Source organism: Hippocampus comes, unplaced genomic scaffold, assembly GCF_001891065.2.
Source record: "Hippocampus comes isolate QL1 unplaced genomic scaffold, H_comes_QL1_v1.1 scaffold268, whole genome shotgun sequence".
Taxonomy (NCBI): domain Eukaryota; kingdom Metazoa; phylum Chordata; class Actinopteri; order Syngnathiformes; family Syngnathidae; genus Hippocampus; species Hippocampus comes.
In genome coordinates, this window is record NW_017805193.1 from 122,259 (window position 1) to 132,527 (window position 10,269).

General features: G+C 42.2%; 1 protein-coding gene across 1 annotated transcript in view; it reads right to left on the reverse strand.

Annotated features, from left to right (window-relative positions):
* The window catches only part of LOC109515122 (uncharacterized), a 13,359-nt gene extending 4,034 nt beyond the window's left edge, over nucleotides 1-9,325 (reverse strand). The window contains exon 1 of the mRNA XM_019868725.1: nucleotides 9,315-9,325. The gene's annotated coding sequence lies outside the window, so the exon portion shown is untranslated. The remainder of the gene's footprint in view (nucleotides 1-9,314) is intronic.
* Between the last annotated feature and the right edge of the window lie 944 nt (nucleotides 9,326-10,269).

The window sequence follows — 10,269 nt, forward strand, 5'->3', positions numbered from 1 at the left end:
CACTCTGATCTCCTCCCCCTCTTTTGTTCCGAACTCCAGCACCTCCTCCTTCTCTTCATTGTTCCTCTCTTCCCACTGGTTCATCACTCTCTTCACTCTCCTTACACTCTCACTGATTTCTCCTTTCGTCCCCACTATTGTTGTGTCATCCGCAAACAGCGCACTCGACACTCTCACTTCTTTCGTTTCCGAGCTTCTTTTTTCCCAGCCATGTTCGCCTGTGAACGACCCTCCCGGTATCCACCTCCACACCACCATTTTCTCTTCCCTATTATCTCGGCTCCTCGCCGTCAATGCCTGCCTCATCACTGCCTGATGGTAGATGTTAAAGAGGATCGGGGATGTAGAGCATCCTTCTCGCAACCCTCTTGCTGGCATCCATCCTCCACTCACGCCCTCCCTCCCCCTCACCTTGTATTCTTTTGTCTCATGTAGGTCTATCATGGTATCCAGACATCTACCTTTCAACCCATACCGTTCAAGTAACATCCACAACGCTGGTTTGCTCACTCTTGGATATGCTTTTCGCAAATCTAGCAGTCTTGCACATGGCCAGTCATCATCATTCATTTCCTTCACCCCTTCCTGATTTACTCTCCTCTTACAGTCTTCTACATCTTCCTGTATTCGTACCATCATTTGCGTCACATCCGCCGTGGACCTCCCTTTCCTAAAGCCCGCTTGGTTTTCGTCGAGGAGCCCCAGGTGTTCGGCCCACCAACTCAAACGCTTTGCTAACATTCTTCCTCACACTCTGCTGCACATGCTCAGCAGGCACACTCCTCTGTAGTTATTTCTATCGTTCCTGTCCCCCTTCTTGTGTATCGGTACCATCAGTCCCACTTTCACTTTTCCATCCCACTGGTCCGCTCTGTGCTCGAACATCTTCCTCACTATCCTGATCACTCTTTCTATCACCTCCTCACACGCATTCCATATATATCCGATTCTTACCCCATCTTCCCCCGGTGCCGACTCTCGTATTTCATTCATAGCCTCCATGATTTCCTCCCTCTCAGGCACCTCATTCATCTTCTTGTTTGCTTCGCCCGCTCTTCTGTCTTTTCTTAAATCTACAGTTCGTTGAACCGCCTCTTCGATCACTCTCGGTTCTTCCTCGTACCTCTGCCTCGACACGTTTTCAAAGTGCTCCTTGAATTCATTTGCTGTTATAGTCGTGCTCCGAGCAGCTGGTTTATCTCTCTTTCCTAACTTTCTCAAATATTTATACATTTCACCAAGTCTCCCTCTAGAACATGCTTCCTGACAGTCCTCGATCACCCCTTCCCACCAGTCTTTTTCCAATCTTCTCAACAACTTCTTAAGTTCCTTCCGCATTTCCTTCACCTCCGCTTTTAGTCTGGTGAGCTCTTCTTCCAGCTCCCCCACTCCTCTCCCTTCTCCTCTCACTCTCAGCCGTTTTCTCGCATTCAGTGTCTCCGCTCTCTTGTTCCTTCTGTCTACCCTCTCCCATATCATCTTCTTCATCTCTTCTATCTCCTCCTCTCTCCCTACCGTCCATGGGTTAGATATTTCCTTTCTCTCCCTTCCACATACCTCCACAGCTGTCTCCACCATTATGTTCGCCAACTCTGTCCACCCGCTCTCCTTTCCCAGTCCTTCCCTGCTCAACTCCTCCAGTTTCTCTCTTGTCCTCCTCTCATATTCTCTTTTCTTCTCCTCCTCCTTCAATATCTCCCACTTCGCTTGTACTACCCTCCTCTGGATCTTCTAGTCTGTTCTCCATCTCTTCCACTTCCCATTCATTTCCATGCACACTGGCCTATGGTCTGACAGTTCGTACTCACTCATCGTCCACATCCTCTTCACCATACGGTGCCTCTCATTCCCTTTCACCAAAAATCCATCCAACTCATACCATTTTCCACTTGCCATGTGTTTCCACGTCCCCACGTCCCCCTCCTTCTAATCCTCCTATAGCTATTTACATATGCAGGCACACTCCTCTATAGTTATTTCTATCATTCCTGTCCCCCTTCTTGTGTATCGCTATGCTCCTGACACCATTCTACTAAGTGCCTTCCGGCTTCATTCATCCTCCCCAATCCATGTCTCCCACACACAGCTCCTATCTTCGCATTTGTTCCCACGCTTGCATTGAAGTCTCCTCCAATCACCAGTCTTTCATTCCCTCCCATCGCCACCTGGCTCCCCATGTCTCGTCGGCATCTCTCCATTTCTTGTTCATCCATTCCCCAACTCGGTTGGTAGACTGATACCAGCCTTAGCCCTCCCAACACCACCGCCACCACTCTCTCTCCCAGCCACTTCTGTTGTCCTTCCTCTTCCCATTTTTCTTTGTTGACTCTTTCTGCTACTCTCCTTAACCTTTTTCTAAACGTTTCTCTCACACTCGATCTCCTCACATTCCATGTGACTATCACTCGTTCTCCATTCTCACCCCGAGTTTCAGTTCTTTTCCCCCTTTCCTCTCCCCCTCTTCCTTTCCTCCTGTCTCCCCTTCTTTCATTCCTCTCTCTTCGTTTGTCATATTTGCTTCGTACTCCCCTCCTGTTGCCGGGGCCTGGATGGGGGTGAATCCCCACCAGACTGTCTTTCACCCATCCACCCACATGTCTTTTGTCCATCCCGGCTTGCTTGCGCATCCGTCTCCCCATCCCCACCCCAACCCCTGGGGAACCTTCTCGGTCCCAACTCGTCGCGCCACGTGCGGGTCCTGAGCGGGCCCTCGCCTGACTTTTGTTTAAGGAGGGTTGTGGGGCGGCTACTCCCACTTCCCTCCGTTCCTTCCGGTGAGGTCCCTCCTCCTTCCCCGTCGGCTGGTGGGCATTCAGCCGCAGCAGGGGCTCAAGAGCCCCGGTGTTCCCCCTCGCACCACTTGGAGGCATCACTGGCAACACATAGTTTCTCTGAGGAACAGAGCAACCACATAGATAAAACTTAGATTATATGAACACCAAAATGTATACATTTTTATTGAAAAAAATATAAACAAAACTTTTGTTGGCAGAGAAAAAAATGGGTGCAATTATTTCCTAAAATATGCAGATGTGTTCTTACCTTGGGGATCGATGTTAATTTCATCCTGATTCTTGCCCTTCAACTGCGACAGCTTTCCTGTTTCCGGAGCGATAAAATCCTTCCTCTGACGAGGTATCACCATTCCTTTACTCTACTACAGGTCGATATTTGTGTTTTGTTTCCAAATGGCGTCCGATTTTTCTGTAGGGCTTGGAGCAAAACACATAGAAGTAAGATTTGTTATACAGCCAGCGACCATCTGTTCTCTTCTTTAAAGTCATGGTCATCACATCAGAACCACCGGATGAAGATGTTTGCGGGTAATCTGTGTCCCAGGAATCAGCAAACGTCACACGTCTTCTCTTATGTGGTTGGACATCTACTTTACAGGAATTGGCTAGGGGTAAAGTTTTAGATGAAGATTCTTGAGGTTTACCCGTTTCCGGGGAACAAGAAGGTGGCACGTCTTCTTTTCTCTGATTTTTCATGTACTTTCCGTGAGTTGGTTGAAGGTACTTTCAGTGCCTTTGTCCTCTTGCCCTTGTGCTGCATTGTATCTTCTGATGAGCTGTTACTTATGTCTTCTGCAGGTTAAGAATGTATTCATCCTCAGTGATGTCAGAACTTGATAGGGAATCTTCGATTGTTTTTTCAAGCATTTTCTTGTTAAGATGAGAGAGAGAGACAGAGAGAGATTAGTAGCCATAATATCCTGTGCATAATTTGCATCCCCCCACCCTACAGTAAATTTGAACCAAACAATATCTGGACATCAATGGGTAAAAAGTTAGCTTTTATTTTGATACTGTTCCGTTCAGCATATCGCGGTGTAACTGCTGACGACTTCATTTTTTCGGACACAGGCATTCCCGTCACAATTTATACTTGCTACAGACTTTAACGAAACAAACGCGTACTGAAATAACGTTCAATCATTGATTAAGCCTGCTAAAAACAACTTCATTATGCTGACGCTGTATTGTACTGGATCTAGTGTTTCGTGGCCGCCCAAGCATCATTGATGCTGACAGTCTGACACAGTTGTCATTCCTACTGGTCACTTTTTGACAAACCAGTGGTTGTGTTGTCAACTTCTCCAACAAGTATGTAGCTTAGCAAGCTCATTTCAACCCCTCAACAGCAACACTCAACAATAAAAGGCAAAACAATTCATTACACCATTACATCTTCTGTTTCTACAACCTGATATTGAAATAATCTAATAAGATGTTAGTCTAACACAGTAGGGCTGCACAATTATAGAAACAAATATTCATCATGATTATTTTGGCATTAATTAAAAGCACAATTATTCATACGATCATTTATTTTTTGGGAAAAAAATAAACTTTTTAAATGTAAAAAATAAAACATCGATAATCATTTAAGTGCCTTAACTTTTGAACTGCAGTATGCTCACTCTCGTATTAGACATTGGAATAGGAATACAATTGTAACAAAGACAGGCATATACCAGTTGGACCGTAAATGACGCAGCACATACGAGTGTCGCTTTAATCACAGTTGAAAAGCGTTTTTTTCCCCCTCACTGTACTTGTGTATAATACTGTCCCCTGATTTGCTGGTATCCTTTATTATTATGAGAGTAAATAAACTAATAGAGATTCAAAACATACCAATAAATGTTATATCCAGGTTGAAGAAAAAATATTCTACTATCCCATATCTATGATTAATAGATTAAGCATGATAGATACGGTATTCTTACGATGATAGTGACCTGCCTTTTGAACTCAGGGACACTTCTACCAACAGGGCATTTCTACCAACATCATTTGAAGTGTGGTCAAGGATCACCGTGTTGTTGTCGTCACTGGATCTCTCTTTGTGAACTATGTGAAAAACAAAAAAATATATCAAATCAACTGTCAATGAAAGAACCTTCACTTCCAGGATAAATGGGTTTCTCTCTTCAGATATTACGTATCACAACATGCAGATTTCCGAAGTCGAAAGATTTGACACTGCAACTCAAGTTGCAAGTATTAAAACAGTGTCCATGAGTGAATAAATAGTTTTATTTCATTTGTGTCAAAGTATAGTTCAACGAATGTTGCATTCAAGGAATTCAGGTCCTTGTACCTTTGTTGACATATTTGCTTGAGCCTTCTCATATCTCTCCAAACATGCATTGTGGTGTTCTTTATACATCTGCATGCGCCGCATCCAGACTTTGATCCTGCAAACACAAAAAGTACATTTAGAGATGTTAATCGTGTAGTTTGTTTTTATTTATTGATTATATTTTGTGGCACTTTTGGACATATATTTAAAAAATAAATAAATCATTGTTTTTGTCATAATCGCCAACCTTGGTTAATGGCTTGATCTGCTCTATTCAAGGTAATGAGCTAAATGATTAGTGTCCTTATTTCCAGCCATCTTGTTACCTCTGCGTCCCACGTCCAAGACGCATAATTTTCCCACGGGACGCACAGTTCCAAACAATGTGTGTTTTTGGGACGCAAGGAAATTTCTCAGTCAAAAAAAAAAAAAAAAACTACGGCAGGCCTGAGGATTTCACGGGAACTGTCGTAACCGGTAGTGTGTCGTTTCCGTGGCATCATTTTGACGATACCGAAAAATCGTTTAACCACAAAAGTCACCGCACACAAGTTGACTGTACACGATTATGTCTCTCCTGTGTGATCAACGCGATTTCACTGTGTCTGTTTGTGTGTTTCTGGTGTGGTGTGTGAGTGTGTTTCTTCTAATTTACTTTCGTTTTGTTTTGTTTTCAGTGTTGGGGGGGCGGAACAGATAATGTTATGTGCGCATGCGGGTTGCTATTTTAGTCCGCAAACTGAGGAATCGCGCAGATGAAAGTTTGAGATGGCGGCGAAAAAAAACTCACAAAGGTCTACGAATTACGACATTTAAGAAATGGGAATGCCAATCTGATTTTTCGTATGAATCGTCCGAAGGGCGTATCACCAAACTCACCTGTGACGTATGTATGCACAGAACACGAGAGCAAGATACGACGAGAGGCACGATTACGAGGCAAGTTGGTCATTAGATCTATAAGCTAATCACTATGAAAAATATTATGAAACAGTCTTGGTTATTGTATAATTTACTGGTTGTAGCATGGTAACTTTATGAATAAAACATTCGTCACAAGGTGTAGTAATGCTAATGTTAACTGTTGGTAGAACTAATGATGACGTGTGGTAGATTCTTTCGTCAAATTGATAGTAGATTACACATGCATCGTCTTGGGAAGAGGATGTCAAGCCACATCAATACTTATCAGTAAATTAATCTTTGCAGTGTGAGATTGGAAAAAAAACTCTGATTTTGTGGTATGCTGTATTCATGATGCCATATGACTACATCATATTTTGATCCATTTATTTTTTTTGAATAAACCTGGAGAACACAGCTCCTGAAGTAATGTTCATTGTTCATAGATAATTTTCAAACATTTACTCTTGAAACATTATACTTTTGAGTTTCTGAATTCTTGATTATGAACCGGAAAACGGTTCCCGTGACTTTCCGAAATCCTCAGGCCTGCTACTGAATTATTTAAATTTTTGCAGCATTTGTTTGTAATTGTATGTGTATGTTGTTGTTTGTGCTATTATCATATGCAATTGAATAAGTAGACCATTTCAGAATTCGAAATTTGGGACTCTCTAAATGCATAATGGGACTCATACTTTTCTGATCAGCGAGTCCCTGGGACTCGCTGGGGGTGAACTGTAAAATTATCACTGTATTTCTGACAAGAATTACAGTAAATGGCCTTTTCAAATTCAGGGATTACAAATCCTGCTGCTGTTATTCCTGTCTCTGGCTGTTTGGATCAGTCAGTATATTTTAAACACATCTGTGTTTGCGCACATGCACCATTACAATACAATCGGTACTATTTTCTGTATGTATCATTTTAATCTGACATATAATAATCAACGAGTAATGTTGTAATGTCCCATGAACCATGGTGGTGGCAACAGTCTCGCAAATACTATTTGTAAGATCAGTTTAGGTCACCATAGTTACGCCATTATCGAAACAAAATTGGCTCCATGGTCGCGCGCTACATGGTTAGCACAAGGACGTGACAATCGAACGCCAATTACAGCGCCTCGTCTTACTCAGCTAATAGGCCAACTATGTACGTTCATATATTAATATGTACATAATCCTGACTACAGTAGTTTAAAAAGTAAAGTGCAAAGCCACGAAGGAAACAAAGGCGTTGAAGTTATGACTGCGAAGATGTTTGCATTTAGCCACAATGTGTTGACCTGCAGTTAGTTGCCTGCTACATTAATTGGAGGACCAGAAGCACGGGCTATCGGACACTACCTTGAGCACACCGGAGCGAATGCCGTCATACATGTCCTAATAAGGTGCAAATAAACTTCACGGCACCATAGTTTCATGGAAGTAAAATACGCACTCACCATTTCTCTGAATCTGGAAGCATCTGAGCCCACACGTCTTAGTAATTATGTAATTACAGTAGACATTCTCCAGTACGGACTCGTGTTTGCGCTGTCCAATCTGTCCTGATAACAGAAATTCCTCATTTGGGAAATGAGCATGATACATGTCGTTTATGAACCTGCAAGTATGTTGACAAAATGCACGTGTCACAACACAATCAATAAAATGCAAAAATATACTGTCCAAAAACTGTTTATATAACAAAAACTGGAATACATGTGTATCAAAAAAAATCACAGCAGTACAATACGTACAGTATTTTAATGTTTATTTTTTTCTGTCTTGGGGGAAAAAAAGTGTCTATTTTGGATTGTTTTGTTGGATGCATTCATTGGTTTATGACAATGTTTGCCTGCATGCCATTCGGTTTTCTTGCTAGTTGCAAGTAACTGTCCCGTTGATCACCAATGTCTGGTGATTCTTGTGCAAACTGAAGGATTTTTGTTGCCATTTGCATTGCTTCCTTGCAGGATGGTGGCTTGTCATCAGGAGTTGAATCGATGCCTTGTTTTTTAAAGTTTCGTAGATTTGCCTCTTTCCGACTCCAAGTGTCTAGATGCTTTTTACTTTGTGTCCAGCCTCGCTCAAACGGATGCATTTCACTGGCTCCACTACAGTCATTACAGTTCTACGTTTCGATGCCATGATCTACAGGACGCAAGTGAATAAAGTTAAAATCTTTCGCAGTTACAGTAAAACACACGCTAATAAAAAGTCACTTACACGTCGTCGTTTTGAATCTAATGAATGAAAACGGCGAAGCGAACACGTTTCTTCCGTCATGTCAAGTGGGCGCTGCTTTTTAAGTTAGTGCCGCGATCTACGGGACGTAAGTGAATAAAGTTAAAATCATTCACAATTACAATAAAATGCACGCCAATAAAAACTCACTGACACGTCGTCGTTTCGGATCTGATGAATGAAAACGGCGAAGCGAACACGTTTCTTCCGTCGTGTCTAGTGAGTACTGCTTTTTAAGCTGGTGCCGCGATCTACGGGCTGTAAGTGAATAAAGTTAAAATCTTTCACTTACACGTCGTCATTTCGGATCTGATGATAGAAAAAGGCGAAAGTGAAAATGTGTCTTCCGTCGTGTCTTTCCGTCGCATCGGGTGGGCGTTGCGTGTATTTAAGCTGCCGCGGCCTTCCGTCTCCATCCGGGTTACGGCTAGTGGAATTTCCGCTTACGTAAGTTACGATAACATGTAATATCGTAGTGAAAATGTTAATGTATAGGTTTTTACTCCGGGTGAAGGAAATTCCTTTTCATAGAATTTCTGGGATGGGAATGTTTACTGTATCTTTAGCTATCCTCATCACATAGCAGCAACCAGTTCACTGGCTAGCATTGATGTTGTGTATTAGCCTGCCTCACACACAAAGGGCTCTGCTGCTGATGAACATAACAGTGGGGGGGCGGGGGGGGGGTGTTTACAAACTCATTGTGTGTGAAGGCTTGCCTGGCAAGCCACATCCTCATTCAAATTGGCGCACGTCAGAGACGATAGTTTGTTAACAACATTCACCAATAAATCACTCTTTAATAATCAGAAACAGAGGAATTTAAAAAATAGCAACTGAGGCCACTGGAAGCATTTATTACAAAAAAAGACGTTATTTTTTTTCTGACGTCACACCCACTCTCCATTGATTGGTTCATTCGCTTTGTTTGATCAGGTTTGACTCACCTTGGAAACGCACTTGAGACGATGACCAGACTTAATTGCAAGGTATAGGGTAGCTTTTAGCTCAAATATACTAAAAGTCTACATACATGAATGATCTGGGCTAACAATAATATAAACTATTTATTTATAACGTTAATACAGAACACATTTTCATTCACTAATCTTAGCATTGATAATAAAAGTAAAAATACTGCTGGTATTAATCTTGTATCATAGCCAGGCTCACACAAATAGGGCCCTACTACTGATTAATGCAACATTGTGAGGGAGGGGCATAGGGGGGACTTACAATCGAGATGTGTGTGAAGGCTAGCCTGACGTGGTGGGGACTTACAATCGAGATGTGTGTGAAGGCTAGCCTGGCAATCCACATCCTCATTCAAAATGCTGTGTGGGAGAGACGATTGTTTGTTACCATCGTTCAGCATTAAATCAGTTTTAAATAACCAGAAACACTTAAGAGTCATTAAAACCTCAGCAGCTCATGGCACTGGAATCATTTATCTCAAGAGATTTTTTTTTCTCTGACATCATGCGTTAATTGATTCATTTCGCTTTCTGCTTGATCAGGTTTGACCCACCTTGGAAATGTACCTGATGAGACTATGACCAGACTCAATCGCTGATACAGCGAGGAGTCAGGATTTCCAGGCTGCTGAAAGCAGGTAGTAATGTTTGTCACATCGAGTAAAGAATCGAAAGGTATAGTGTAGCTTCAGCTCAAATATACTTCTAAAACCTTGCATACATGAATGATCAAGGCTAACAATAATATTAACTATTTACATTATTTGTACAGTCCACATTTTTAGTCACTTATCTTAGCGTTGATAATTATAACAGGAATGGTAATACTGCATTATTGTTGTTTATTAACCTGGCTCACACAAATGGGGCCTTACTGCTAATGAACGTAGCAGTGTGGGGGAGTGGCATAGACGGGGTGGGGACTTAAAATCAAGGTGTGTGTGACGGCAGGCTGAAATGTTCTTCACATTGAGTGTGGAATTGAAAGGAAGTCTAGCACTTAGCTCAAATGTACTTCTAAATCAGTTTGTATGTTAAAGCAGGTTGTGTCCATCACATTGGGTGAGGAATC